Source organism: Balaenoptera acutorostrata, chromosome 4 (genome assembly GCF_949987535.1).
Source record: "Balaenoptera acutorostrata chromosome 4, mBalAcu1.1, whole genome shotgun sequence".
Lineage (NCBI taxonomy): Eukaryota > Metazoa > Chordata > Mammalia > Artiodactyla > Balaenopteridae > Balaenoptera > Balaenoptera acutorostrata.
The window spans coordinates 22,715,943-22,740,652 of record NC_080067.1 but is presented as its reverse complement, the minus strand read 5'-3'; the positions used below and the strand labels follow the sequence as shown (position 1 = coordinate 22,740,652).

The window sequence follows — 24,710 nt, the reverse complement described above, 5'->3', positions numbered from 1 at the left end:
AATATTTTCTCTGCTCCTTTCTCTCTCTCTTCTCCTTGTGGGACCCTATAATGCGAATGTTGTTGCGTTTAATGTTGTCCCAGAGGTTTCTTAGGCTGTCTTCATTTGTTTTCATTCTTTTTTGTTTAGTCTGTTCTCCAGCAGTGAATTCCACCATTCTGTCTTCCAGGTCACTTATCCGTTCTTCTGCCTCAGTTATTCTGCTATTGATTCCTCCCAGTGTAGTTTTCATTTCAGTTATTGTATTGTTCATCTCTGTTTGTTCCTTAATTCTTCTAGGTCTTTGTTAAACATTTCTTGCATCTTCTCGATCTTTGTCTCCATTCTTTTTCTGATGTCCTGGATCATCTTCACTATCATTATTCTGAATTCTTTTTCTGGAAGGTTGCCTATCTCCACTTCATTCAGTTGTTTTTCTGGGGTTTTATCTTGTTCTTTCATCTGGTATATAGCCCTCTGCCTTTTCATCTTGTTTTTCTTTCTGTGAATGTGGTTTTTGTTCCACAGGCTGCAGGATTGTAGTTCTTCTTGCTTCTGCTGTCTGCTCTCTGGTGGATGAGGCTATCTAAGAGGCTTGATGGGAGGGACTGGTGGTGGGTAGAGCTGACTGTTGCTCTGGTGGGCAGAGCTCAGCAAAACTTTAATCCACTTGAGTGTTGATGGGTGGGGCTGGGTTCCCTCCCTGTTGGTTGTTTGGCCTGAGGCAACCCAACACTGGAGCCCACCTGGGCTCTTTGGTGGGGCTAATGACAGACTCTGGGAGGGCTCTCGCCAAGGAGTGCTTCCAAGAACTTCTGCTGCCAGTGTCCTTGTCCCCACGGTGAAACAGAGCCACCCCCAGCCTCTGCAGGAGACCCTGCAACACTAGCAGGTAGGTCTGGTTCAGTGTCCCCCGGGGTTACTGCCCCTTCCCCTGGGTCCCAGTGCACACACTACTTTGTGTGTGCTCTCCAAGAGTGGAGTGTCTGTTTCCCCCAGTCCTGTCGAAGTCCTGCAATCAATTCCCACTAGGCTTCAAAGTCTGATTCTCTAGGAATTACTCCTCCCGTTGTCAGATCCCCAGGTTGGGAAGCCTGACGTGGGACTCAGAACCTTCACTCCAGTGGGTGGTCTTCTGTGGTATGAATTTTCACCAGTCTGTGAGTCACCCACCCACCAGTTATGGGATTTCATTTTACTGTGATTGTGCTCCTCCTACCATCTCATTGTGGCTTCTCCTTTGTCTTTCGATGTGGGGTATCTTTTTTGGTGAGTTCCAGTTTCTTCCTGTCGATGATTGTCCAGCAGCTAGTTGTGATTCTGGTGTTCTTGCAAGAGGGAGTGAGAGCATGTCCTTCTAGTCCTCCATCTTGGTTCCTCCTCTGTTTTTTCACGTTTTGGTAACTCATTCTTTTTAATGCTGAGTAATATTACATTGTCTGCATGTAACACAGTTTATTTATCCATTCACCTCCTGAAGAACATCTTGGTTCCTTCCAGGTTTTAGCAATTTTGAATAAAGGTGCTAAAACATTTATATGCAGGTTTTTGTGTGGAGATGAGTTTTTACCTCCTTTGGTTATATACTTAGGAGCATGATTGCTGGATCATATGGTAAGAGTATGTTGAGTTTGTAGGAAACTGCCAAACTCATCCAAAGTTGCTGTATCATTTTACCTTCCCGCCAGCAGTGAATGAGAGTTCTTGTTGCTCCACATCCTCATCAGCAGTTGGTTTTGTCAGTCTTCTGGATTTTCACCATTCTGATGGGTGTGTAGAGGTATCTTACTGTTTTTTTTTAACTTGCAATTCCCTAATGACATATGATGTTAGGTATCGTTTCATATGCTTATATGCCAGCTGTGTGTCTTCTTTTGTGAGGTGTTGGTTCAAGTCTTATGCCCACATTTTAAGCAGGTTGTTTGTTTTCTTACTGAGTTTTAAGAATTCTTTGTGTATTTTGGATACTTCAAATATTAGAAAGACAAAAATATCTTGAAAATATTAGAAAGACAAAAATGTCTGGAAAGATATTATTTCCCAGTCTGTAACTTGTCTTTTCATTCTCTTGACAGTCTTTTTCTGAGCAGAAATTTTTAATTCTAATAAGTCCAGTTTATCAATCATTTTTTCCCCATAGCTTGTGCCTTTGATGTTGTATCTAAAAAGTCATCACCATACCCAAGGTCATCTAGATTTTCTCCTGTGTTATCTTAAAAGTTTTACTTCTCAGTGTACCTTTTGGTCTTTGATCCATATTGAGTTAATTTTGTGAAGAGTGTAAGATCTGTGTTTAGATTCTCCTCCTTTTTTTTTTCCCACATGGATATCCAGTTTCAGCACCATATGTTGAAAAGACTGTTTCTTCCATTCCCTTTGCTCCTTTGTCAAAGATCAGTTGACTGTATTTGTGTGGGTCTACTTCTGGGCTCTCTGTATTATTTTATTAATTTAGTTTTCTATTCTTTTGCCACTATCACAGTCTTGTTTACTATAGACTTAAAGCAAGTCTTATATTCAGATGATGTCAGTCGTCCAACTTTGTTCTTGTTTATTAATAGTGTTTTGGCTATTCTGGATCTTTATTCTTCCATATCACCTTTAGCATCAGTTTTTGGTATACAGAAAATAACTTGTTAGGAAATTGATAGGGATTGTGTTGAATCTATAGACCAAGTTGGGAAGGACTGACATCTTGACAATATTGAGTCTTCCTATCTGTGTACATGAAATAGCTATCCACTTATTTAGTTCTTGGATTTCTTTCATTGGAGTTTTGGAGTTTTTCTTGTCTAGATCTTGTCCATATTTTGTTGGATTTATATCCAAATATTTCTGTTTTTTGTGGTGCTAATGTAAATGGTGTTGTATTAATTTCAAGTTTCACTTGTTCATTGTTTGTATATATGAAAGTTCATGACTTTTCTATTCTTTCAGATTTTCTTATAGACAGTCGTGTAATCTGCATACAGAGAACATTTGATTTCTTCCTTCCCAGTCTGTATACCTTTTATTTCCTTTTTAGCTTGGACTTCTAGTACAGTGTTGAAAAGCAGTGGCAAGAAGAGACATCCTTGCTTTGTTCTTGTTCTTAGAGGGCTATTTTCTCACCATTATGTGTGTTGTTAGGTGTAGGAATTTTGTAGATGTTCTTTATCAAGTTGAGGAAGTTCCCCTTTGGTTTAGTTTGCTGAGAGTTCTTTTAAAAATTATGAATAGGTGTTGGATTTTATAAAATGTTTTTCCTGAATTTATTGATATGACCATGTGGTTTTACTTTGCCTCTTGATGTGATGGGTTACATTATTTGATTTTCAATTTTTAAGTAGCCTTGCATACTTGGGATAAATCCCACTTGCTTGTGGTGCATAATTCCTTTAATACATTAAAAATTTTTGATTTGCTAGTATTTTGTTGAGGATTTTTACATCTGGGTTGATGTGAGATATTAGTCTGCAATTTTCTTGCAATGTCTTTGTCTAGTTTTAGTTTTAGAGTAATACTGTTCTCCTAGAAGGAGGTAGGAAGTATTCCCTCTACTTCTTTCCATCTTCTGGAAGACATTGTGGAGAATTGGTATAACTTCTTCCTTAAATGTTTGGTAGAATTTACTAGTAAACCCATTTGGGTCTGGTGCTTTCTGTCTTGGCAGGTTTTAACATATTGATTCAATTTATTTTATAGATATAGGCCTGTTTAGATTGTTTCTTTTTGTGAGTTTTGGCACCTTGTATCTTTCAAAGAATTGGTTCATTTCATCTAGGTTATCGAATTTGTGAGCATATTCATAGTATTCTTTTATTATCCTTTTAATGTCATGGTATTCTGTACTGATATTTTCTTTTTCTTTTCTGATATCCGTAATTTGTGTCCTTTTTTCTTAGTAAGCCTGGCTAGAGGTTTATTGATTTTATTGATCTTTTCAAAGAACCATCTTTTGGTTTTAGTTATTCCAATCATGTTGTTGATTTACTGTTTTTCAGCTTCTTCTCTAATTTTTATTATTTGTTTTCTAATACTTAGTTTTTATTTAATTTGCTCTTTTTTTTCCAGTTTCATAAGATGGAAGCTTAGATGATTGATTTTAGATATTTTTTCTTTTCTAATGTATGCAGTCAATGCTATAAATTTCTAAGTGTTACTTTTGCTGCATCCTATAAAGTCTGATAAGTCGTATTTTCATATTCATTTAGTTGAAAATGTTTTTAAATTTCTATTGAGATTTCTTCTTTGACTTGTGTTATTTAGAAGTGTATTGTTTAATCTCCAGGTGTTTTTGGATTTCCCAGCTATGTTTCTATTAATGATTTATAGTTTAATTCTGTTGTAGTCTGAGAGCTTACACTGTATGATTTCTGCTTTTTCATATTTGTTAAGGAATGTATTATGGTACAGAATGTGATCTGTCCTGATGAATGTTCCATGTGAGCTTGAGAGGAATGTGAATTCTGCTATTGTTGGATGAAGTAGTTTATAGATGTGAATTATGTGCAGTTGATTGATGGTGTTATTGAGTTCACCTCTGTCTTTATTGATTTTCTGCTTGCTTTTTACTAGTTTTGTTGCCATTTTTTACCCCTTAGAAGTTTGACAAAATGAGGGAAACAGCTCTTTTGCATTTTATTTTGAGTGTGAGAACTGATGGGAGAAGTGGAAGAGTCAGGAGCCCTGAGAAGTAATCAGGTCAGCTTAGAAGACAACATTGGTGATGATGAGAGGTGTACCTTAGGTATTAGAAAAACTTTCAGAGTGAGTGAGAGACATATATGTTCTTTTAGGTAGAGTATCTTCAAAACCAACATAACTCAAAGAATGGGGAGTTTTCATTCTTGAAAGTGAAAATTAGCACAATGTCTAGCATGTAGGTAGTACTTGGTAGGTACTTATTTAATGAATATTGGATGTTCTCAATAAAGAAAAGAAAAGCAAAAGCAAGTTGGTTACAGAGTGATACCAATTTATGGAAGACTGCCTATAAAAATGGAATAGATGGATATATGACCAATGATGAATTCCAAGATTTCTAGAACTATATGAACAATGTTTAGGATGGCTTATGAAAAATATACTAAGTACAAACAAGACTTTTAAAGCTATGATTAAGAACAAAAATAAAGACTAAGGGATGGTAAAATGTTAAGTGAAAGATTGGTACTCATCATTTATTTATACCTTCTCCACCAAGGGAAATATTTTTAAAGCTGTAGAGAGTACCCAGAACAAAATGTACAGGTTTCTAAGACAAAGTTGGATGTGCTTAATAAAATGAGACTCAATTAAAAGAAAAAGCAAATAAGAAGGCACCAGATTATTTTATTTAAGTAAAATATCCCTGAACTGAGATTCTCAAAATTTTGCAAGTGTCCTGAAACCATCACTAGACATCTTGGTATATGATCCGAAAACCTGGCAGTGGACTTTATTTTCAAAGCAAGAGGGTTAGAGGCAGGAAGGGTAAGCTGATGTGTTCTGCCTTTTAAAGTTGTACTGGTGTGAAATTAAAACTGTACTAGTTTAAATAAGTTTAAATATATAATAAGTATGTTTTTGTATTTAATACAACATATATTAGTAAAAGGAGTATAATTAGTACAGTATTTTTAGAGGGTAATTTGGCAGTAAAAGATTGCATGAATGTGTTAAAAATGTTCATTACAAGGAATCCGTCCTACAAATATGTTTGTCTGGTTGAGGAAGAATACATGACAGCATTGTTTACAGCAGTCAAAAATTAGAGACAGGCTAAATTTAACCCAAGGAATGGGTTAAATATACTTATGACACAAGTATTAAGAGATGATATAGAATGTCCATAGTGCTTTTCCAAGTGAAAAATGTAAATTGCTTATGAATATGTAAAACATTTCATATTTGTGTTTCTTATTAAACTTGTGTAAGTTTGTATATAGGAATTAGGTATTATGAGTCTTCTGACTTTTTTCTATTTCAAAATTGTTTTGGCTATTCTAGTTCCTTTTTGTTTCCATATTTATTTGAGAATTATCTCAATTTCTGGAAAAGATCCTGGTTGGATTTAAAAGAAGAGTTTTAATTTGCATACGTAGTTCACCCGCCAGATTCTATTATGCTGTCTCTTTGTGGTCAATCCTTTTTTCCCCCAACCTCTAACAGCCACTGATCTGTTCTTTGTCTCTGTGGTTTTCCAGAATTACCTCATAAATAGAATTCTACAGTAAGTACATAGTTTGTGTACTTGAGACTCATCAATATTGTGGCATACATCAATAGTCCATTCCTTTTAATTATTGAATAGTATTCCATTTTGTGGATATGCCAGTTGTATATTTATATAGTCATTCAATTAAGGACGGTTTTGGGGATGTTTCCAGTTTTTGGCAATTATGAATAAGGCTGCTATAAACATTTGAGTACATGTTTTTTGTAAGAACATAAGCTTCTTTGCACCTGGTAAATATCTAGGAATGGCATTACTCAGTCATATGGTTAGTGTGTGGTTAACTTTTAAAAGGATCGCCAAAATGTGTTTCAAAGGGATTGTGCTATTTTTGTATTCCCTCCAGCTATGTATGAGGTTTCCAGTTGTTCTGACTCCTCACCAGCACTTGAAATGGTCTTTTTAATTTTAGTCATTCTAATAAGTATGTAGCAGTATCTCATTGTGGTTCTAATTTCCATTTCCCTAATGGTAAAGAGCATCCATTGGAATATTTGTCACCCTTTTATCTTCTTTGGTGAAGTGTCTGTTCAAATCTTTCACCCATTAAAAAAAAAAAAAGGAACTGTTTTCTTTCTTATATTTGAGTTTTGAGAGGTCTTTAAATATTCTTCCTACAAGTTCTTTGTCAGATATGTGATTTGGAAGTATTTTCTCTCAGTGTATGACTTGTTTTTTCAGTCTCTTAACAGTGTCTTTTGCAGAGAAAAAAAAAGTCCAGTTAACTGTTTTTTGTTTGTGTTTTTATGGATAATGCTTTTGGTGTCATATTTAAGAACTCATTACCTAACCCAAGATGACAGAGATTTTCTTAGATTTGTTATCTTCCATTTTGTGATTATAGCCATCCTAATGAGTGCAAAATGGTATCATATTGTGATTTTCATTTGCATTTCTCTAATGATGTTGAGCCTCAACCCTTTTTATGTGCTTCTTGGCCAATAATATATCTTCTTTGGAGAAGTGTCTGAGTCCTTTGACCATTTTTTTAATTGGAATATTTTGTCTTGTTGGATTGTAAGAAATTACAGTTGACCCTTCAACAACATGGGTTTCGAACTATGTGAGTCCACTTAAACACGGAATTTTTTCAGTAAATACATACTACAGTACTACACAATCTACAGTTGATTGAATCTGTGGCTGCAGAACTGTGGATATGGAAGGCCATCTGTAAAGTTATACGTGGATTTTCAATGGTGTGGTGGGTTGGCGCTCCTAACCCCTATGTTGTTCAAAGGTCAACTGTGTAACCTGGATACTAGATTCTTGTCATATATATGATATGCAGATTTTATTTTCTCCCATTCCTTGGTTACCTTTTGACTCCATTGATAATGTCGTTTGATGCAGAAAAGTTTTCAATTTTGATGAAGTCCAACTTTTTTTTCTTTTGTTGCCTGTGCTTTTGGTGTTATATCCAAGAAATCATTGCCAAATCTAGTGTCATGAAGCTTTTGCCCTAGTTTTTCTTTAAAGAGTTTTATAGTTTTAGCTCTTACACTTAGGTGTTTGATCCATTTTCAGTTGATTTTTGTGTATGGTGTAAGGTCAGGGTTTAACTTCATTCCTTTATATGTGAATATCCACTTTTCCCAGCACCATTTTTTTTGAAAAGACAGTCTTTCCCCTATTGCATGATCTTGGCTCCCTTGCCAAAATTCATTTGCCCAAATATGTGAGGATTTATTTCTGGGCTCTCTATTCTTTTGGTCTGTATGTTTGTCTTTATGCTAGTATCACACTGTTTTGATTACTTTTACTTTGTGATAAATTTTGAACTCAGGGAGTATGAGACATCCAACTTTGGTCCTTTTTTTCAAGATTGTTTAGGTTTTTAAGGGTTCTTTTCTTGAGATTCCATAAGAATTTCGGATGGAATTTTCTGTTTCTACAAAAAACTAATTGAGATTTTGATGATGATTGTATTGAGACTGTAGATTGTTTTGGATAGTATTGATATCCTTATAATGTTAAGTCTTCCCATCCATGAACAAATCTTTTACCTTGGTTAAGTTTCTGTTTAAGTATTTCGTTTATTCTGATGCAATTGTAAATGTAATTTTTTCTCTTCCTTTTTGGTTTCTTTATTGTCACTGTACAAAAATAGAGCCGATTTTTGTGTGTTGATTTTGTATCCTGTAACATTGTAAACTTATTCTAAAAAAAACCCCACGATTTTTGTATGTTATGTTGTTATCTTGCACCTGCAACTTTTTTCTACTAGTATTTGGTTGTTGTTGATTCTTTGATATTTTTGAAAAATAAAGTATTATGTTGTCTGTGAATAGTTTTATTTCTTTATCTATTTGGATGCAGTTTTTCTCTTTATTGCCTAATTCTGCTTGAACATACAGTAATTTGTTGAAAGCTGTGGTGAAAATGGACATTGTTGACTTCTTGATTTTAGGGGGGAAGCTTTTATTTTAGTCATTCAACATTGAGTGTGAAGTTACTTACGTGTTTTTCATGAATGCCCTTTATTATACTAAGAAAGTTCCCTTCTATTCGTAGTTTTTTGCATGTTTTTATCAGGAAACCGTTTTGGCTCTTTGCTGTCCCTTGAGATTTTGTCAAATACTATTTGTCGTAATTTGACATGATTATTAAAAAGAAGGAAGAAAGAACCATGTAATGTATTTTATTACATTGATTGGTTTTCTAATGTTGAACCACTGCCATGGTATACATATTACGTTTAATATGTGGTTGATGCTGTTTGCTAATAATATATATATATATATATATATATATATTTGAGGATTTTTGCATTTATATTTATAGGGAAAATTGGTTTGTAGGTTTTTTTTTTTTTCTTTTGATGTGGTGTCTTTGGCTTTTGTATAAAAGAAATGCCTCATAGATTGAGTTACAAAGTCTTTCTTCCTCATATATTTTTAGGAAGACTTTGAGAAGGATCAGTGTTATTTCTTCTTTAAATTGCTTATAGAATTCACTAGTGAAGCCATCTGGTTCTGAACTTCTTTGTTGGGAGATTTTTGATAACTGATTCAATCTCTTTGCATATTATAGGTTTGTTCTGATTTTTTTATTTTTGCTTGAGCCATTTAATACAAGTTACGCAATTTATTGGCATGCAATTTTCTGTCCTATTCTTCCACAATCTTTTTATTTCTGTAAGGTTGATAGTAATATTCCTGCTTTCATATATGATTGTAGTTATGTGCATTTTCTATCTGTTTTACTTGCTGAGTCTATCTAAAAGTTTGTCAATACCATTGATACATTAAAAAAAAACAATTTTTGGTCTTACCAATTCTGTTTTTTCTCTAGTCTCTCTTGTTTATTTCTTCTTTTATTTTTATTACTTCTTAAATCTTGCTGCCTTTACATTTAGTTTGCTCTTGTTTTTCCTATTAAGGTACAGAGTTAGGTTATTGAATTCATTAAAAAAATTTTTTTTAACACCTTTATTGGAGTATAATTGCTTCAAGGTGGTGTGTCAGCCTGTGCTCTACAACAAAGTGAATCAGCTATACATATACATACATCCCCATATCTCCTCCCTCTTACGTCTCCCTCCCACCCTCCCCATCCCCCCCCCAGGTGGTCACAAAGCACTGAGCTGATCTCCCTGTGCTATGCGGTTGCTTCCCACTAGTTACCTGTTTTACATTTGGTAGTGTATGGAAGTCCATGCCACTCTCTCACTTCATCCCAGCTTACCCTTCCCCCTCCCCGTGTCCTCAAGTCCATTCTCTACGTCTGCGTCTTTATTCCTGTCCTGCCCCTAGGTTCTTCAGAACCATTTTTTTTTTAAGATTCCATATATATGTGTTAGCATATGGTATTTGTTTTTCTTTTTCTGACTTGATTCACTCTGTATGACAAACTCTAGGTCCATCTGCCTCACAACAAATAACTCAATTTCGTTTCTTTATATGGCTGAGTAATATTTCATTGTATATATGTGTCACATCTTCTTTATCCATTCATCTGTCGATGGACACTTAGGTTGCTTCCATGTCCTGGTTATTGTAAATAGAGCTGCAGTGAACATTGTGGTATGTGATTCTTTTTGAATTATGGTTTCCTCAGGGTAGGGTATATGCCTAGTAGTGGGATTGCTGGGTTGTATGGTAGTTCTGTTTTTAGTTTTCTAAGGAATCTCCGTACTGTTCTCCATAGTGGCTGTATCAATTTACATTCGCACCAACAGTGCAAGAGGGTTCCTTTTTCTCCACACCCTCTCCAGCATTTATTATTTGTAGATTTTTTGATGATGGCCATTCTGACCGGTGTGAGGTGATACCTCATTGTAGTTTTGAATTGCACTTCTCTACTGATTAATGATGTTGAGCATTCTTTCATGTGTTTGTTGGCAATCTGTGTATCTTCTTTGGAGAAAGGTCTATTTAGGTTTTCTGCCCATTTTTGGATGGGGTTGTTTGTTTTTTTTGATACTGAGCTGCTTGTAAATTTTGGGCATTAATCCTTTGTCAGTTGCTTCATTTGCAAATATTTACTCCCATTCTGAGGGTTGTCTTTTCATCTTGTTTATGGTTTCCTTTGCTGTGCAAAAGCTTTTAAGTTTCATTAGGTCCCATTTGTTTATTTTTGCTTTTATTTCCATTTCTCTAGGAGGTGGGTCAAAAAGGATCTTGCTGTGATTTATGTCATAGAGTGTTCTGCCTATGTTTTCCTCTAAGAGTTTAATAGTGTCTGGCCTTATATCCATTGGTCTTTAATCCATTTTGAGTTTATTTTTGTGTATGGTGTTAGGGAGTGTCCTAATTTCATTCTTTTACATGTAGCTGTCCGGTTTTCCCAACACCACTTACTGAGGAGTCTGCCTTTTCTCCATTGTATATTCATGCCTCCTTTATCAAAAATAAGGTGACCGTATGTGCGTGGGTTTATCTCTGGGCTTTCGATCCTGTTCCATTGATGTATATTTCTGTTTTTGTGTCAGTACCGTACTGTCTTGATTACTGTAGCTTTGTAGTATAGTCTGAAGTCAGGGAGCCTGATTCCTCCAGCTCCGTTTTTCTTTCTCAAGATTGCTTTGGCTATTCGGGATCTTTTGTGTTTCCATACAACTTGTGAAATTTTTTGTCTAGTTCTGTGAAAAATGCCAGTGGTAGTTTGATAGGGATTGCATTGAATCTGTAGATTGCTTTGGGTAGTAGAGTCATTTTCACAATGTTGATTCTTCCAATCCAAGGACATGGTAAATCTCTTCATCTGTTTGTATCATCTTTAATTCTTTCATCAGTGTCTTTTAGTTTTCTGCATACAGGTCTTTTGACTCCCTAGGTAGGTTTATTCCTAGGTATTTTATTTTATTTTTTTCAATGGTGAATGGGATTGTTTCCTTAATTTCTCTTTCAGATTTTTCATCAGTGTATAGGAATGGAAGAGATTTCTGTACATTAATTTTGTATCCTGCAACTTTACCAAATTCATTGATTAGCTCTAGTAGTTTTCTGGTAGCATCTTTAGTATTCTGTATGTATAGTATCATGTAATCTGCAAACAGTGACAGCTTTACTTCTTGTTTTCCGATTTGGATTCCTTTTATTTCTTTTTCTTCTCTGATTGCTGTGGCTAACATTTCCAAATCTATGTTGAATAATAGTGGTGAGAGTGGGCAACCTTGTCTTGTTCCTGATCTTAGAGGAAATGGTTTCAGTTTTTCACCATTGAGAACGATGTTGGCTGTGGGTTTGTCATATATGGGCTTTATTATGTTGAGATAAGTTCCCTCTATGCCTACTTTTTAGAGAATTTTTATCATAGATGGGTGTTGAATTTTGTCAGAAGCTTTTTCTGCATCTATTGAGATAATCATATGGTTTTTATTCTTCAGTTTGTTAATATGGTGTGTCACATTGATTGATTTGCATACAGTTAAGAATCCTTGCATTCCTGGGATAAACCCCACTTGATCATGGTGTATGATCCTTTTAATGTGCTGTTGGATTCTGTTTGCTAGTATTTTGTTGAGGATTTTTGCATCTATGTTTATCAGTGATATTGGCCTGTAGTTTTTTTGTGTGTGATATCTTTATCTGGTTTTGATATCAGGGTGAAGGTGGCCTCGTAGAATGAGTTTAGCAGTGTTCATGCCTCTACTATATTTTGGAAGAGTTTGAGAAGGATAGATGCTAGCTCTTCTCTAAATGTTTGATAGAATTTGCCTGTGAAGCCATCTGGTGCTGGGCTTTTGTTTGTTGGAAGATTTTTAATCACAGTATCAATTTCAGTGCTTGTGATTGGTCTGTTTATATTTTCTGTTTCTTCCTGGTTCAGTCTCGGACGGTTTGCTTTTCTAAGAACGTGTTCATTTCTTCCAGGTTGTCCATTTTATTGGCATATAGTTGCTTGTAGTAATCTCTCATGATCCTTTGTATTTCTGCAGTGTCAGTTGTTACTTCTTTTTCATTTCTAATTCTGTTGCTTTGAGTTTTCTCCCTTTTTTTCTTGATGAGTCTGGCTAGTAGTTTATCAATTTTGTTTATCTTCTCAAAGAACTATTACTATTGTTTCCTTCATTTCTGTTTCATTTTTTTTTGATCTGATCTTTATGATTTCTTTTGCTAACTTTGGGGTTTGTTTGTCTAGTTGCATTAGGTGTAAGGTTAGGTTGTTTATTTGAGATGTTTCTTGTTTCTTAAGGTATGGTTGTATTGCTATAAACTTCCCTCTTAGAATTGCTTTTGCTGCATCCCATAGGTTTTGGGTGGTTGTGTTTTCATTGTCATTTGTTTCTAGGTATGTTCAGATTTCCTCTTTGATTTCTTCAGTGATCTCTTGGTTATTAAGTAGTGTATTGTTTAGTCTCCACGTGTTTGTATTTTTTACTGATTTTTTCCTGTAACTGATATCTAGTCTGATTGCATTGTGGTCAGAATAGATACTTGATACGATTTCAATTTTCTTAATTTACCAAGGCTTGATTTGTGACCCAAGATATGATCTATTCTGGAGAATGTTCAATGTGCACTTGAGAAGAAAGTGTATTCCGTTGTTTTTGGCTGGAATGTCCTATAAATATCAATTAAGTCCGCCTTGTTTAATGTATCATTTAAAGCTTGTGTTTCCTTATTTATTTTCATTTTGGATGATCTGTCCATCGGTGAAAGTGAGGTGTTAAAGTCCCCTACTATGATTGTGTTACTGTTGATTTCTCCTTCTATGGCTGTTAGCATTTGCCTTACGGACTAAGGTGCTCCTGTGTTCGGTGCATAAATATTTACAATTGTTACATCTTCTTGGATTGATCCCTTCATCATTATGTAGTGTCCTTCTTTATCTCTTATATTAGTCTTTATTTTAAAGTCCATTTTGTCTGGTATTAGAATTGCTACTCCAGCTTTCTTTTGATTTCCATTTGCATGGAATATCTTTTTCCATCCCCTCACTTTCAGTCTGTATGTGTCCCTAGGGCCGAAGTGGGTCTCTTGTAGAGAGCATATATATGGGTCTTGTTTTTGTATCCATTCAGCCAGTCTTTGTCTTTTGGTGGGAGCATTTAATCCATTTATATTTGAGGTAATTATTGATATGTATGTTCCTATTACCATTTTCTTAATTGTTTTGGGTTTGTTACTGTAGGTCTTTTCCTTCTCTTACGTTTCCTGCCTAGAGAAGTTCCTTTATCATTTGTTGTAAAGCTGGTTTGGTGGTGCTGAATTCTCTTAGCTTTTGCTTGTCTGTAAAGGTATTTTTTTTTAAACATCTTTATTGGAGTATAATTGCTGTACAATGGTGTGTTAGTTTCTGCTTTATAACAAAGTGAATCAGTCATACATATACACATGTTCCCATATCTCCTCCTTCTTGTGTCTCCCTCCCTCCCACCCTCCCTATCCCACCCCTCTAGGTGGTCACAAACCACTGAGCTGATCTCCCTGTGCTATGCAGCCGCCTCCCACTAGCTATCTATTTTACGTTTGGTAGTGTATATATGTCCATGACACTCTCTCACTTTGTCACAGCTTACCCTTCCCCCTCCCCATATCCTCAAGTCCATTCTCTAGTAGGTCTGTGTCTTTATTCCCATCTTACCCCTAGTTTCTTCATGACCCTTTTATACCGTATGTTAACACATGTATATGGAATTTAAGACAAAAAAAAGGGTCATGTAAAGGTTTTAATTTCTCCGTCGAATCTGAATGAGATCCTTGCTGGGTACAGTAATCTTAGTTGTAGGTTTTTCCCTTTCATCCCTTTAAATATGTCCTGCCACTCCCTTCTGACTTGCAGAGTTTCTGCTGAAAGATCAACTGTTAACCTTATGTGGATTCCCTTATATGTTATTTGTTGTTTTTCCTTTGCTGCTTTTAATATTTTTTCTTTGTATTTAATTTTTGATGGTTTGATTAATATGTGTCTTGGCGTTGTTCTCCTTGGATTTATTCTGTATGGGGCTCTCTGCGCTTCCTGGACTTGAGTATTTCTTTTCCCATATTAGGGAAGTTTTCAACTATAATCTCTTCAAATATTTTCTCAGACCCTTTGTTTTTCTCTCCTTCTGGGACCCCTATAATTCGAATGTTGGTGCATTTAAAGTTGTCCCAGAGGTCTCTGAGACTGTCCTCAATTCTTTTCGTTATTTATTCTGCTCTGCAGTAGTTATTTCCACTATTTTATCTTCTAGGTTACTTAGCCATTTTTCTGTCTCAGTTATTCTGCTATTGATTCCTTCCAGAGAATTTTTAATTTCATTTATTGTGTTGTTCATCACTGTTTGTTTGCTCTTTAGTTCTTCTAGATCCTTTTTAAATGTTTCTAGTATTTTTCCATTCTCTTTCCAAGATTTTAGGTCTTTACTATCACTACTCTGAATTCTTTTTCAGGTAGACTGCCTATTTCCTCTTCATTTGGTCTGGTGTTTTTTTACTTTGCTTCTTCATCTGCGTGTGTTTCTTTGTCTTCTCATTTTGCTTAACTTACTGTGTTTGGGGTCTCCTTTTCGCAGGCTGCATGTTCGTAGTTCCCATTGTTTTCGGTGTCTGACCCCAGTGGCTGTGGTTGGTTTAGTGGGTCGTGTATGCATCCTGGTGGAGGGGACTGGTGCCTGTATTCTGGTGGATGAGGCTGCATCTTGTCTTTCTGGTGGGCAGGTCCGTGTCTGGTGGTGTGTTTTGGGGTGTCTGTGACATTATTATTTTAGGCAGCCTCTCTGCTAATGGGTGGGGTTGTGTTCCTGTCTTGCTAGTTGTTTGGCCTAAGGTGTCCAGCACTGTAGCTTGCTGGTCATTTAGTGGAGCTGGGTCTTAGCGTTGAGAATGAGATGTCTGGGAGAGCTTTCGCTATTTGATATTACGTGGAGGTGGGAGGTCTCTGGTGGACCAATGTCCTGAACTCGGCTCTCCCACCTCAGAGGCACAGGCCTGACACCCGGTCAGAGCACCAAGACCCTGTCAGTCACACAGGTCAGAAGGAAAGGGAAAAAAAAGAAAAAAGGAAAGAAAAAAATAAAGTTATTTTAAAAAAAGAATAATTATTAAAAATAAAACAATTTAAAAGTGACAAAAGAAATGAGGAAGAGAGTAACCAAACCAAAAAACAAATCCACAAATGATAACAAGCTCTAAAAACTATACAAAAAACAAAGAAACAAACAAAAAAACTGGACAGACAGAACTGTAGGACAAATGGTAAAAGCAAAGCTGTGCGGACAAAATCACACACAGAAGCATACACATACAAACACACAAAAGGAGAAAAAAGAAAGAAATATATATATCGTTGCTCTCAAAGTCCACTGCCTCAGTTTTGGGATGATTTGTTGTCTATTCAGGTATCCACAGATGCAGGGTACATCTAGTTGGTTGTGGAGATTTAATCCGCTGCTCCTGAGGCTGCTAGGGGAGATTTCCGTTTCTCTTCTTTGTCCGCACAGGTCCTGGGATTCAGCTTTGGATTTGTCTCTACCTGTGCGTGTTGGTTGCCTGAGGGCGTCTGTTCTTTGCTCAGACAGGATGGGGTTAAAGTAGCAGCTCATTAGGGGACTCTGGCTCACTCAGGCCGGGGGAGGGAGGGGTACAGAATGTGGGGCAAGCCTGCGGCGCCAGAGGCCGGCATGACGTTGCAACACCCTGAGGTGCACCGTGTGTTCCCCCCAAGAAATTTTCCCTGGATCACAGAACCCTGGCAGTGGTGTGCTGCAGAGGTTCCCGGGAGGGGGTGTGGGTAGTGACCTGCACTTGCACACAGGATTCTTGGTGGCAGTGGCTGCAGCATTAGCGGTTCATGCCCGTCTCTGGGGTGCGAGCTGATAGCCGCAGTTTGCACCCATCTCTGGAGCTCGCTTAGGTGGTGCTCTACCTTCTGTGGGTACACGGAGCAGGAATCACCTCTCCTCACGTACCCCACAACAATGGTCTCTTGCCTCTTCGGCAGGTCCAGACTTTTTCCCGCACTCCCTCCTGGCCAACTGTGGCGCACTAGCCCCCTTCAGGCTGTGTTCTCACAGCCAACTCCAGTCCTCTCCTTGGAAGCAAAGCTGTACAGACAAAATCTCACACAGAAGCATACACATACACACTCACCAAGAGAGGAAAAGGGGAAAAAATAATATATCTTGCTCCCAAAGTCCACCTCCTCAATATGGAATGATTCGTTGTCTATTCAGGTATTCCAGAGATGCAGGTACATCAAGTTGTTTGTGGAGCTTTAATCCGCTGCTTCTGAGGCTGCTGGGAGAAATTTCCCTTTCTCTTCTTTGTTCGCACAGCTCCCGGGTTTCAGCTTTGGATTTGGACCCGCCTCTGCGTGTAGGTCGCCTGAGGGCGTCTGTTCTTCGCTCACACAGGACGGGGTTAAAGGAGCAGCTGCTTCTGGGGCTCTGGCTCACTCAGGCCGGGGGAGGGAGGGTTACGGATGTGGGGCGAGCCTGCGGCAGCAGAGGCCGGCATGACGTTGCAGCAGCTTGAGGCGCGCCGTGCGTTCTCCCGGGGAAGTTGTCCCTGGATCATGGGACCCTGGCAGTGGCAGGCTGCACAGGCTCCTGGGAGGGGTGGTGTGGATAGTGACCTGTGCTTGCACACAGGCTTCTTGGTGGTGGCAGCAGCAGCCTTAGCGTTTCATGCCCGTCTCTGGGGTCTGCGCTGATAGCCGCGGCTTGCGGCCGTCTCTGGAGCTCGTTTAGGCGGTGCTCTGAATCCCCTCTCCTTGCGCACCAGGAAACAAAGAGGCAAGAAAAAGTCTCTTGCCTGTTCGGCAGCTCCAGACCTTTTCCCGGACTCCCTCCCGGCTAGCTGTGGTGTGCTAAATAACCCCTTCAGGCTGTGTTCACGCTGCCAACCCCAGTCCTCTCCCTGCAATCTGACCGAAGCCCGAGCCTCAGCTCCCAGCTTCTGCCCACCCCGGCGGGTGGCAGACAAGCCTCTCGGGCTGGTGAGTGCTGGTCGGCACCACTCCTCTGTGCGGGAATCTCTCCGCTTCGCTCTCCGCACCCCTGTTGCTGCGCTGTCCTCCGTGGCTCCGAAGCTTCCCCCCTCTGCCCCCCACAGTCTCCGCCCACCAAGGGGCTTCCTAGTGTGTGGAAACCTTTCCTCCTTCACAGCTCCCTCCCACTGGTGCAGGTCCCGTCCCTATTCTTTTGTCTCTGTTGTTTCTTTTTACTTTTGCCCTACCCAGGTACGTAGGGAGTTTCTTGCCTTTTGGGAGGTCTGACGTCTTCTGCCAGCGTTCAGTGGGTGTTCTATAGGAGCAGTTCCACGTGTAGATGTATTTCTGATGTATCTGTGGGGAGGAAGGTGATCTCCGCGTCTTACTCTTCCGCCATCTTTTCCTCTCTCCCAGTCCTCTCTTTGGGATCTGACCTTCGAAGCGCGAGCCTCAGCTCTCAGCTCCCACCTGCCCCAGCGGGTGAGCAGACAAGCGTCTCGGGCTGATAAGTGCTGATCGGCACCGATCCTCTGTGCGGGAGTCTCTCCGCTTTGCCCTCTGCACCCCTATTGCTGCACTCTCCTCCGTGGCTCCGATGCTCCCCCCCACCCCCGCCTCTGCCAGTGAAGAGGCTTCCTAGTGTGTGGAAACTTTTCCTCCTTCACATCTCCCTCCACTGGTGCAGGGTCCGTCCCTATTCTTTTTTCTCTGCTTTTTCTTTCTTCTTTTGCCCTCCCCAGGTACGTGAGGAGTTTTTTGCATTTTGGGAGATCTGAGGTCTTTTGCCAGCGTTCAGTAGGTGTTCTGTAGGAATTGTTCCACATGTAGATGTATTTCTGATGTATTTGTGGGGAGGAAGGTGATCTCCACGTCTTACTCTTCCACTATCTTGAAGGGCTCCCTCATTTTTTTTTTAATGTAAACATTTACAGCTGTATTTCCCTTTGAGCACTGCTTTTGTTGTGTCTCATAAATTTTGGTATGTGGTGGTGTTGTTTTCACTGGTCTCAAAGTATTCTAATTTGTCTTGTAATTTTTTCTTTAACTTCAGTAATTTAAGAGTGTGTTGTTTAATTTCCACGTATTTGCAAATTTTCCAGTTTTCCCTCCTGTTATTCATTTCCACTTCTTTTCCATTGTGCTCAAAGAAGACATTTTCTATGACTCCAATCTTTTAAAAAAGTTACTGCGACATTTTTGTGGCTTAGTCAGCTATCCTGGAGAATGTCATATGTGCCCTTGAGAATAATGTGTATACTGTTGTTGGGTGTAGTGTTCCATATATGTCTATTACGTCTTTGTTTTATGGTATTGTTCAAGTCCTCTGTTTCTTTATTGATCTTCTGTCTGCATCTTCTGTGTTTTTTTGAAAGTGGTATATTGAAATCACCAACTATTACTATAGTGATTATCTATTTCTGTTTTCGATTCTGTTAGTATTTTTGTCATATATTTTGGGACTCTGCTGTGTGGTGTATATATCTTTTTAATTGTTATATCTTCCTGATGAATTGATCATTTTTACTCAGTGTATTTTGTCTGATATTAGCATAGCCACTCCAGCTTTCTTTTGGTTACCCTTTGTATAGAATACTTTTTTGTATCTTCTTGTTTTCAATCTCTATGTATTTAAATTTAAAATGAATTTCTTGTAGACAGCGTGTCATTGGATCATTTTATTTTTTTCAAAATTTATTTATTTATTTTTGGCTGCTTTGGGTCTTCTTTGTTGCACGCGGTCTATCTCTAGTTGCAGCGAGAGGTGCAGAGTTGCGGTGCATGGGCCTCTCATTGCAGTGACTTTTCTCTTGTTGCGGAGCATGGGCTCTAGGCCCGCGGGCTTCAGTAGTTGTGGCTCGTGGGCTCTAGAGCGCAAGCTCAGTAGTTGTGGCGCACGGGCTTAGTTGCTCCGTGGCATGTGGGATCTTTCTGGACCAGGGCTTGAACCCATGCCCCTGCATTGGCAGGCGAATTCTTAACCACTGCACCACCAGGGAAGTCCCTGGATCATTTTAAAACATTCCATTGTGCCAGTCTATCTCTTAATTGATTAGTTTAATACATTTATATTTAAGGAGATTGTTGATAAGGAAGGACTTTTACGATTTTGCTATTTTTCTTCTACTTGTTTTATATCTTTTTTGTTGCTCAGTTCCTCCATCACTGCCTTCGTTTGTGTTTGATTTTTTTCTAGTGTTCGATTTTCATGTTTTAAATATTTTAAATTATCTTCGTAGTAATCATCCTGGTGATTAGAATTAATATCTCACGTTTATACCAATTTAGTTTGAAATGATAGTAACTTTGCTTTTTATTCATCTATTCAGGCATACCTCAAATGCATTGCGGGTTTGGTTCTAGACCACCGCAGTAAAGCAAACATCACAGTAAAGTGAGTCACTTGAGTTACTGTAGTCTGTTAAGTATTCATTACCATTATGTCTTAAAAAGCTATGTACATACTTTTATGTACATACATAGAAAACACTTTATTGCTAAAACATGCTAACCATCATCTGAGCCTTCATCAACTTGTAGTCTTTTTGCTGGAGGAGGGTCATGCCTCAGTGTTGATGGCTGCTGTATGTTGGTGGTTGCTGAAGGCTGGAGTGACTGTGACAATTTCTTAAAATAAGACAACAGTGAAGTTTGCCACATTGGTGGACTCTTCATTCATGAATGAATTTCCTGTAGCATACAGTGCTGTTTGAGATCATTTTACCCATAATAGAACTTTTTTCAAAATTGGAGTCAGTCCTCTTAAACCCTGCCACTGCTTTATCAGTTAGGATTGCATAATATTCTAAACTGTTTGTTGTCATTTCAGCAGTCTTGTCAGCATCTTCACCAGGAGTAGATTCCATCTCAAGAAACTATTCTCTTTGCTCATACATACGAAGCAATTCTCATTTGTAAAAGATTTTTTTTTTTAGCAAAGAAAAGTAACTTTATTTTTTTTAATCAGTCATTGGTTTTATACACATCAGTGTATACATGTCAATCCCAATCATTTATAAAAGTTTTTATCATGAGAATTGTAGTAATGCTGTCACATATTCAGACTGCACTTTTAATTCTAGTTCATTGCTATTTCACTACACCCACAGTTCTCTCCCCCACTGAAGACTTGAACCCCTCAAAGTCATCCATGAGGGTTGGAATCAACTTCTTGCAAACTCCTGTTTATGTTCATGTTTTGACCTCTTTCCATGAATCACAAATGCCACTAATGGCATCTAGAATGCTGAATCTTTTCCATGTTTTCAGCTGACCTTGTTCAGGTTCACCAGAGGAATCACTATCTGTGGCAGCTACAGCCTTACGAAATGTATTTCTTAACTAATGAAAGTTGAACAGTGAAATGACTCCTTGTGGTCTGCAGGATGGATGCTGTGTCAGGAGGTGTGAAAACAACGTAACTCTCACTGTGCATTGTTAGCAGAGCTCTAGGTTGATCAGGTGCATTGTCAATGAGCAGTAATATTTTGAAAGGAATCTTCTTTTCTGAGCAGTAGATCTCAAGAGTAAGCTTAAAATACTCACTAAACCATGTTGTAAACAGATGTGCTGTCATCCAGGCTTTGTTTTTCCATTTCTAGAGCTCAGGCAGAATAGATATAGTGTAATTCTTAAGGGTCCTAGGATTTTTGGAATAATAAATGAGCACTGGCTTCAGTTTAAAGTCACTAGCTACCTTAGACCCTATAAAGAAGGCATGCTTGTTTTTTGAAGCTTTGAAGCCAGACACTGACTTCTCCTCTCTACCTATGAAAGTTCTAGATGGCATCTTCTTCCAAAATAATGCTGTTTTGTCTACATTGAAAATCTTTTGTTTAGTGTAGGCACCTTAATTACTTATTTTAGCTAGATCTTCTGCATAATTTGCTTCAGTTTCTACATCACCATTTGCTGCTTTACGTTGCACTTTTATGTTATGGAGACAGCTTCTTTCCTTAAGCCTCATGAACTAGCCTCTGGTAGTTTCATACTTTTTTTCTGCAGCTTCCTCACTTGTCTTAGCCTTTGTAGGGTCTTGCTCTGGATTAGACTTGGACTTAAGGGAATGTTGTAACTGATTTGATCTTCTATCTAGATTCCTAAGACTTTCTCGTATCAGCAATAGGCTGTTTTGCTTTCTTATCATTCACATGTTCACTGGAGTAGCATTCTCAATTTTCTTTAAGAACTTTTTCTTTTCAGTTACAAGTTGGCGAACTGCTTAGTGCAAGAGGCCTTGCTTTTTATCTGTCTCAGCTTTTGACATGCCTTCTTCGCTAAGCTTAATCATGTCTAGTTTTTGATTGAAAGTGAGAGACATACAATTCTTCCTTTGACTTGAACACGTAGCAGCCATTGTGGGTTTATTAATAGGCCTAATTTCAATATTGTTATGTATCCAGGAATAGGGAGGGCCACGGAGAGGGAGAGAGACAGAGGAAAGGTCGATCAGTGGAGCAGTCATAACACACACAACATTTATCAATTATGTTTGCTGGCTTATGTGGGTGTCATTCTTGGCACCCTAAAACAATTATGATAGTAACATTGCTGATCACAGATTACTATAGGACACATAATAATAATAATGAAAAGTTTGAAATATTGGGAGAATTACCAAAATGTGACAAAGAGACATGAAATGAGCAAGTGCTATTGGAAGAATGACAATGATAGACTAGCAGGGTTGCCACAAAACCTTAAATTTGTAAAAAATGCAATATCTTTGAAGCTCATAAAGCAAAGTGCAATAAGATGAGGTATACCTGTAATAACTTATAAAATTTTGCTCCCATCCCCATCCCTCACTTATATTATTGTTATAAATTACATCTTTTGATTCAAAGAAATGGAAAGATGTCCATACTCTTGGATTGGAAGAATTAACATTGTTAAAATGCCCATACATTTTGGACAAAGAAATCTACAGATTTAATGCAGTTTGTATCAAAATATCCATGACATTTTTCATAGAACTAGAACAAATAGTCCTAAAATTTATATGGAACTGCAAAAGACCCAGAATTGCCAAAGCAATCCTGAGGAAAAAGAACAAAGCATAACCTTTCCAGACTTCAGACTATACTACAAAGCTACGATATCTTACAATAACGTATAATGGAAAATAATCTGAAAAAATGGTATAACTGAATCACTTTGCTGTACACCTGAAACAAACACAATATTGTAAATCAACTGTACTTCAATTAAAAACTAAACTATATCTTTAATAAATACTATTTTATTATTTTTCTTTTAAATCATAAAGGAAACAAATACAGGAATTACAAACCAAAAATAAAATAATACTGGCTTCTATATTTACCTGTGTAGTTAATTTTTCCAATGGTCTCCTTTTTTTCTGTGGCTTCAAGTTATTGTTTATTCTTTATTTCTGCATGAAGGAGTTCCTTTAGCGTTTCTCGTAGGGCAGGGCAGGTCTAGCAACAAACTTCCTCAGTTTTTATTTTTCTAGGAATGTTTTAATTTCTCTGCCATTTTTGAGTGATAGTCTGCTAGGTATAGAATTCTTGTTTGACAGTTTTCTTTCAGCATTTTAGATATGTCATCCTACTGTCTTCTGGCTTCCATGATATTTAATGAGAAATTGGCTGTTAGTCTTACTGTGGATTCTGTGGATTACTTGTATATGACGAGGTGGATTATTTTTGATTTTGTTCTTCCTTCAAGATTGTTTCATCTCTGGCTTTTACAGTTTGACTATACAGTTGACTTTTGAATCACACAAGTTTGAACTGCACCTGTCCACTCTTACACAGGTGTTTTTCAAAAAAAACTAAAATACTACACAGTGTGTGGTTAGTTGAGCGGTGATGTGGAACCATGAATACGGAGGACTGACTATAAAGTTATATGCGGATTTTTGACTGTGCAGGGAGTCATTGCCCCTAACCCTGGTGTTGTTCAAGGGTAAACTGTAGTTTGTATCTGTGTGACTCTTTAAAATTTTTTTTTTAATTTTTGTACAATTTTTAAAGATTACCTTCCATTTACAGTATTACAAAATGTTAGCTATATTCCTCATGTTGTATGATACATCCTTGAGCCTATCTTACACCCAACAGTTTGTACCTCCCACTCCCCCACCTCTATATTACTGACCCAAACCCCACCCCCATCCTCCCCACCCCTGCCCACTGGTAACCACTAGCTTGTTCTCTATATCTCTGTGTGTGACTCACTTTTGAGTTTCTCCTACTTGGAGTTCATTTACCTTCTTGATTGTGTAGATTTCTGTATTTAATTTTAAATTGCTAAGTTTTTTGCTGTTGTGTCTTCAGATACTCTTTCTACCCCTTTCTGTTGATATACTTTTGGAAGTCTGTCTTCTCTGGAAGTCTGACTTCAATATCTGGGCTTACATGGAGATGATTTGTTTGGAATTCTTTTTTTGTTGTTGTTAATGGGTCATATTTTCACATTTGTTTGTATGCCTTTTGATTTTTTTTGTTTTTTAAAAACTGGACATTTTGAATATTAGTTTTGTAACACTAGATTCTCCTCTCCTCCCCATGCTTTACTGTTGTTGTCTTTTCAAGGGCTGCAGTCATTTCTTTATTTACTTTTTTCTAAACTGTTTTTGCAAGGACTGTATTCCTTGTCATGTGTGGTTACTGAAATTTTGTTGTCTGGGTGTTTAGCAGTGATCGTCCAGATTTCCTTAGTTAATGGGAATTGGAAAAATGTAATTTCTTGTTTTTTGCAGATTGTCTGTTAGCTGAGGTACTTCTTCAGAGGTTAGGCAGGCTACCTACAGCTTTGCCTTAGTATTCACCTTGTGCTTGCACAGAGAGCAAAGATCAGCTAGAGTTGCAAGCCTGTGCTCCTCAGGTCTTCTCTAAGAATTCATCCAGCCCTGGGCATTCAAGTAGCAGTCTACATTTCCTGGTATGTGCGATATCCCTTTAAAGTACTTATTCCTCAAATATCTTACTCCTCTGCCTTTTTATTTTGAGGCTTTTTAGATTATCTGATATTTATGTAATCCACTGTCTTGCCCCTGGCAGCTACTTTTATTGTATGTCTTTAAATCCTTTTGAAAGATGATACTCTTTCAAAAAAAAGGGAAGCCCTTCAAAACACTCTGCCAGTTTTTGAGAATGGGTCCACGGTGTTCTCTTTGGCATCAGCAAGCCGTACTAGTAACTCTGTCTGC

At 37.9% G+C, this 24,710-nt stretch overlaps 1 protein-coding gene across 2 annotated transcripts in view; it reads left to right on the top strand.

Annotated features, from left to right (window-relative positions):
* STAG1 (STAG1 cohesin complex component) overlaps positions 1–24,710 on the top strand; it is a 434,186-nt gene that overhangs the window by 96,676 nt on the left and 312,800 nt on the right. The window contains exon 1 of one of the 2 annotated variants that reach the window (XM_057545018.1): positions 24,335–24,442. The exons of the other annotated variant lie outside the window; for it this stretch is intronic. The gene's annotated coding sequence lies outside the window, so the exon portion shown is untranslated. Of the gene's footprint in view, positions 1–24,334; positions 24,443–24,710 lie in introns of those variants that run through there. 2 annotated transcript variants of the gene reach the window in all.